This window comes from Miscanthus floridulus, chromosome 8, assembly GCF_019320115.1.
Source record: "Miscanthus floridulus cultivar M001 chromosome 8, ASM1932011v1, whole genome shotgun sequence".
Lineage (NCBI taxonomy): Eukaryota > Viridiplantae > Streptophyta > Magnoliopsida > Poales > Poaceae > Miscanthus > Miscanthus floridulus.
This window is the reverse complement of record NC_089587.1, coordinates 44,984,463-44,991,536: the sequence shown is the minus strand read 5'-3', so window position 1 is coordinate 44,991,536 and position 7,074 is coordinate 44,984,463. Positions and strand designations below refer to the sequence as shown.

General features: G+C 49.3%; 1 long non-coding RNA gene across 1 annotated transcript; it reads right to left on the bottom strand.

The window, feature by feature from the left end:
• Positions 1-2,127: 2,127 nt before the first annotated feature.
• On the bottom strand, positions 2,128-2,926 carry LOC136471840 (uncharacterized). Its single transcript, XR_010762129.1, has 4 exons — positions 2,814-2,926; positions 2,631-2,732; positions 2,459-2,522; positions 2,128-2,382 (listed from the first exon to the last, which is right to left on the bottom strand). It is a non-coding gene; the product is annotated as an uncharacterized lncRNA (long non-coding RNA).
• Positions 2,927-7,074: the final 4,148 nt, after the last annotated feature.

The following is a 7,074-nucleotide window of genomic DNA, read 5'->3' as shown; positions in this document are numbered from 1 at the left end:
AAAATAGCTGAAAAGATGCTTGAGCCCGCCGATGAGGGTAGCTAAAAGCTAACACCCAAAACAAAAAGCAAAACGGCTGAAAACATGCCTGAGCATTCCGGCCGAGAGCAAAATAGCTGAAAAGATGCTTGAGCCCGCCGATGAGGGTAGCTAAAAGCTAACACCCGAAACAAAAAGCAAAATGGCTGAAAACATGCCTGAGCATTCCGGCCGAGAGCAAAATAGCTGAAAAGATGCTTGAGCCCGCCGATGAGGGTAGCTAAAAGCTAACACCCGAAACAAAAAGCAAAATGGCTGAAAACATGCCTGAGCGTCCCGGCCGGGTGCAAAATAGCTGAAAAGATGCTTGAGCCCGCCGATGAGGGTAGCTAAAAGCTAACAACCGAAACAAGTCGGCCGAAATTTAACTTCAAAAGACCCTCCAGCACTTCGTTCCGAAAAGCAAGAGGCTCGGGGGCTACGTCCAGATAGGAAAAGAACGAGTGCCACTCAAGAAAGCACTCGGATGCCGAAGTTTATCAAGGCAGCATTCTATACCGAGTCATTTCACATAGCGCAGGCGAAAGGTTGTTAATGCAAAGCACTCGACGCATCACAAGGGAGAAAGAAAAGAAAAGTACTCGACAAGTCGAGAGGCTTCGTCAGAATAACGCGCAGAGTTATTTTACGGAGCAGAGACAGGAACAGGACAAAGTACTCAGCAAGTCAAATAACTTCAACCGCACCCAGGCAAAGAATACATCAACAAAATAAAGAATCTTCATTTAAAAAGGAGTGCAATATTACAAGAGAACGCTCAATTGAGTCAGGCATTGTCATCAGAAAAAGAAATATCAATACTTAGACTATCTACAACTCTACTGGCTAGATCTTCGACCTCAGGCTCCATCTTTTCAACGGCGTCGAGATATTCTTGGCTTTCAGCTTCTTCCGCTATCTTGGAGAGGGGTGCCTCTGGAGCAAGGACCCGGACCTGGGCCAGCACATTCTTGGTACAAACTTGGGCACACCTCTTCGCGAACTCTTGGAAACGAGTCGGAATCCGGGGAATGAACTGCGCCCAAGATTGCCCGTCATCCGCCGGAGTCCGAAGGACATCGGCTACTGAACGAAAAGATTTCCACAAAGCATTCCAATTCTCAGTAGCCGTCGCCAGCTTCCCGGACAAGTTTTCAATAGTTTTTTGGGCCTGCACAAGATCTCTGTCAGCTCCGCGCCTAATCAACCTAGCAAGGGCAAGTTCTTCCTCAGCATGAGTTATTACCTCCTCAGCTTTATTGTGACTAGAACGGACAAGAGCTTTCATTTCTTCAATACCCTCCGAGAGCTTCTGCTTCTCAACTCGGAGAGCTAGGCAAGACACCCAAGAACAAGTCAGCAGGAAAACAAGTCAAAATACAAGAAGAAACAGGCAGAACCCACGGCACCTTTGCATTCATTCTTCGCAGACTCCACTGCAGCATCTCTCTGTTTCTCCGTCTCCACTACCCGGGCGCGAAGGGTTTTCTCCTCTTTCTGATGCACTTGACGCTCCGTCTCCAACTCAGCCCGGAGGAGGTCAAGATCGGCTTTCAGAGCGTCCACCTCCGAAGACAGCTTCCTCTCATTCTCAGATGAGAAGAAGAAGCCAGAATGATCGCGAGAGAAAGACTGAGCAAAAAAGAGGCAAAGAGAGACAAGACGTAAGGGTAAAAGAGAAACAAACACGCAAAAAGAAATAGCAATAAAACCTACCTGAAGTTTCTCACCAAAAGAAGACGCAAGGGTCGACAAGCTCCCCCAGGCTGCGGTCAGCTCCGATAACCGATGAGTGGCATCAAACTGTTGCACCACGTCACCAGAAATCGAAGGGCCGCCGGAAGCAAGAGAAGGGGAAAAAGAAGCCGGCTGGGGTGAAGCAGGAGCGACCAGAGCAACCTCCAGGGAAGCCGGAGCTAAACCCCCAGAAGAACCCGGCGCGACGGCCACAGTTACCTCCGGAGCGACCAAATCCGCGACTCCGCCAGAAGTCGATGAAGAAATTAGAGAAGACGAAGCACTGAAAAGTGATAAAAGGAAACACCAATAAGAACCAGAGGGAGGAAGATAAAAGCCAAAAAGATGAAGCAAGAATCTACTCACCCGACTACTTTTTTCTTTGCGAAGCCAAGAGAAGGCCTCGCAGGGGGAACCACGACGGCGAAGACGTCCCCGCCGCCCAGCGACGGGAGCGGGACAGCCGACAGCGGAGCCGCGGAAGAAGTCGGGGCTGGAGCGGTGGAAGAAATCCGCACCGAAGGAGCAGTACAGCTCGGGGCAGAAGCAACCAAAGAACTCGACCCCGGAGCTTCGGAAGAGGTCGGCGCGAGAGCCTCGGAAGAACTCACACCCGACCTCCGATTACTTCAAAAAGTTCAAGACTAAAATTAAAAACAAAGAGGAAAAATTCAAGCCGACAAGAATATGAAAAACGACTCACCGCCGCATGATGAGAGGAACTTCATCATCCTCTTCTTCCTCAGCCAGCGAAACCAGAGCACCCGCTGAAAAAGAGATGAAAAGTACTTGGTTCAAGAGAGAAACATGAAAATAAAAGAACAAAGAATACTAAATGTGCTCACCTAAGAGCATGCTAGCAACAACTGGAGTACCTGAGGGAGTACTTGGTTTGCGAGGCTTCTTGGAGACAGGCAAGCCAGATGAGGACCCGTCCATTCGCCCCCTCTTCGGGACACTGCGAGGACCGCGAGGGACTAGACGAGGAACATACTCTTCATATACATCATCAAATCTGAAAGAGACCCCAGGAAGGGCTGTAAAAGTTTGAGACTTACTAATTGCAGAAGTACCGGCTGAACGATCCCCAGCCTCCGCCACAGCAGGGAGAACATCAAGGGGGATCGGATCAACAAAGTTCCGCCCAAGCACCTACGAAAAAAGACAAAACACCAAGACAAGGAAAAACTAAGCAAGAACGGACGCAGAAAGAGTACTTAAAGAACTCAAATAAAAAGAAAAAGGAGAACAGGCAACTCACAGCCGGGGGCGGGTTGTTGGCCGAGTACTCAGGGACGGCAGGAGGAATGACGCTCACTCCTTTCAGCATCTTCTGAAGGCGCTCGAGTACCTCCTCACCGGTCAGCTCAAGAGCTGGGACCATGCGCGAAGGATCCTCGGCCCCAGAATACTCAAAGCCGAGATGTTCCCGCTCTTTCAAGGGCTGAACCCGGCGACGAAGGAAACTTGAAACAATACCAAAGCCGGTCAAACCTTGCTGTTTCAGCATGCTAATTCTATCAAGGAGTGGCTGGATCGCTTGAATCTCAGCAGGTGACTCAAGCTTCTTGTCCCATCGGTCATTAACCACGGGACCAGATCCGGAGTGAACGACAAGAGAAGGGATCAAATTGGCGGCGTAAAACCACTCGGCACGCCAATCTTTGACAGAATCGACCAAGTCGTAATCAAAAAACTTGATTTTAAGACCCTGGCGAAACTGAATCCCGCAACCGCCGAGGGCACTGGTTTCCTCACGGCGGGGTTGAGGTTTCAGGCAAAAGAAAAAGCGAAAAAGAGAGAGAGAAGGAGGGATCCCAAGGAAGGCTTCACAAAGATGAACAAAAACGGAAAGATGGAGAACAGCATTGGGGGTTAGATGGTTCAGACTAACCCCGAAATAGCCAAGAAACTGATGAAGGAAGGCGGAAGCAGGAAGACAAAGTCCGGCGCGGACAAAAGAAACGAAAAGGACAATCTCACCAGGACCCGGAGCCGGAACCCGATGCTCGCCCGGAACTCTCCATTCAGCGATGACTTTGCTTTGGATCAAGCCATCACTAACAAGCTCGCGCAGCTGGTCTTCGCCGGTCGTCGGAACAGGCCAAACCTTCTGAGCCGCCCTCATGGCCACGAACTCCAGGTTTTCAATCAAAGACAGGGATGACTCCTCGTCCACGAAGGTCGCCTGAGACTTGCTTGCGGTTTTCTTCTTTCCCATGAACTGGCGGAAGCAAAGAAGGCGCTAAGAAGGACGAAGCTAAAATAATGGCGCTCGGGCAATGACGACAATGACGGCGGCGGGTTTCTGAGAACTAGGGTTTAAAAGCAAGAGCTAGATGACAAGGGAAAGGAAGATAAAAGGGTCTTTAAATAGATTTCTCAACGATACAAACGGCCCATAAGGCCCGTTAAAGCGCAGCGTGGAAACGCAACGGTCCATTTACCGACGCAGCTAAAATGATGGAGGGCACGAATCCACACAACGGTACAAACCAACGGGCAGATTTCAGACTTATCCGCACAACACCACAGCAGGATTATCAGATAACTACAAGAACAACTCGTCGAACCGAGAAGAAAGAAAAGGCTAACTCGATAGCCTCATGAACGACAGGGATCACAACAGAAAGGTCAAAGACAACTAAGAAGACAAGATTCGTTACATTACAAGCGACTTCAAAAATAGAAGATTACAAACCTTACAAGACCCGACGAACTCGGCACCACGAAAAGCAAAGTAGCAAAGAGGAACACGGGCACGACTAAGCTCTGGAACGACTACGTGTCCCAAATTGCTACTCGGAAGGACAAACCGCCATCAGCTACACTGTTTTCTTCAAAGGACGAACGCAGTGCATCCAAGGCGGAAATCGGCAGCACGGCAGGGCAACATGGAGCAGAGAAGGCCGGCGGGCATCTGTCTACCCAAGACCGATGTGATGCTGGATATGGTGTTGATCTGCACCGGACGGTCTCAAGACAGGCGACGAGGATCAACCCAGAACTGCCGGATGAAGGAACAAAGCCCACATCACAAGACTTCCTCCAACTACCACCACGTACATCCTGGCACAATGCTGTCGCGGGATTAGCCCACCTCTAATCCCTATCACAAGACTTCCTCCAGCTACGACAAGACACACAGGAACTACAAAACACGCCCGGGGGCTGCTCTACTTCACAAACTACCATGTTCACAACCAAGAAGTTTTCAACAGAATGGCCAATGGATGCAAGCAAGCACTCCGGGACAGTACTTATAGGCCAAAGGATCGGCGCACATGGACCAAGGGTGCCAACGAAATAAACCCAACAAAGGACACAGTGAAAGGACAGGACTCAATAATGGATGACTCAGGCGAGAAGAAACAGTACTCGAAGACGGGCATATTCGGAAGAATATACCAGCACAGTACAACCCGTGAACAAAAGGCATTTACACTCAACCACCACCACACAACTACATCTGACAACAGCAGACTATCAAAAGAATACGCCAACACCTCGCATCCGATTCCTTCCTGAACAAAACAACACGGATATACGCTCAAAAAAGAACCCGGATTGAAGAAAAACAACCCAGATAAGTTGAGAACAGAAATCAAGACAAAAAAGAACTTGGATTGATCAGAAAACAACCCGGATAAGGTACATACAAGTTCAGAAAGAACCTGGACAAAGTGCAAACAACCTGGAAGAGGTACATCAAGAACCAGAGAAGTCTAGAAAATGACCTGGATGAGTAAAAACAACACGGAAGAGCATCACGACTTAGTCAAATCAGAAAACAACCCGGATAAGGTACGTACAAGTTCAGAAAGAACCTAGACGAAGTGCAAACAACCTGGAAGAGGTACATCAAGAGCCAGAGAAGTCTAGAAATGACCTAGATGAATAAAAACAACTCGGAAGAGCATCACGACTTAGTCAAACACTAAGCTCGGGGGCTCAAGTACTCAAGACTACAACAAAGACAACACATCAAGACCCTTCATCCGATTTCTATTCTAAAGAAAAGTACTCGGAGAAGGCTCGGGGGCTGCGGGATACATAACCCCCAAAAATTTTTTGAAGACAAGAATCTGGACCCTCCAACTTTTGCAAGCAAAAGCAAGAGGCTCGGGGGCTACACTCAGTGAGTGCAATTTTTACGAAAAATTGCACCCACCCAAAAAGAACTCAGAGCAACCAAGAAGACTAAAGGGACCCTCTGGCTTCTTGTCCCAACAAGCAAGAGGCTCGGGGGCTACACTCACTGAGTGCACTTTTATTCAAAAGTGCATATCAGCTGGAGAAAAGACGAAGAAGACCATCTCAAGATTTCACTTCAAGAAAGAACCCGGAACAAGTCTACAAACAACCCGGCCCTTGAAGCTCAATCATGAAATGCTCGGGGGCTTGTCGATGCGGGACCCATAAGGTTCCCCACGGAGAAGAGAAAAGAAGACCTAGTCCAACTAGGATTTCCTACATGTAATCCTATTAGGACTAGTTACACATAATCCTACTAGGATCTCTACTTTGTAACCGACTAGGACTCCCGCCTCTCCTGAACTATATAAAGGAGGGCAGGGGTCCCTAGATCGGCAGCAAAAACACACACACATAGACAACAATCGTACGACACAACCTTTGACAATCAATCCAACGCAAAGGCTAAGGCCGACTGGACGTAAGGTTATTACTCGATCTACGATCGAGGGCCTGAACCAGAATAAATCGACTGTGTCTTGCGTTAACCATCGAGTTCGGCATACGCCGAAGACCGAACATACTGCCCCGGGTACCCCCGTGGCAGGCTATCGGTGGTAAAACATCGACAGCTGGCGCGCCAGGTAGGGGCTCTCGGCACTTTGCGTTCGAGAGCTCGGTGGACCTCAAGATCAAGCTTCGCCGCGGGTCTCGTCGGCCCTCGACGACGACTCGCCACATCCTTCGAATCATCATCGTCAAGGCAGTCACAAGAAGACACAAGGCTAACCAACGTCGCGTCGACTTCCTATGACGCTCACATCGGCTACTCAACCCGAGATTCAAGTCGGAAGAGGTTCCGAGTCGTGTACGAGACGGCCAACTACTACTCGGCGACGGCAAACAAGCCGCCCAAGACCACACCACCAAAAATATATATCCTCGGCACACTCGGACTCAGACAAAAGGCTACAGCTGTTGCCACATCAATACATCAAGATTTCCACCGATCCAAACAGAAGAATGTGTGCGTGTCATACACGCAATAGAGCATGTGCATGCACCAGGCCGGGGTTACGCAGCAGTTCGATTTACATGGTGACGACCCGGCATCTCAAGGCAGTA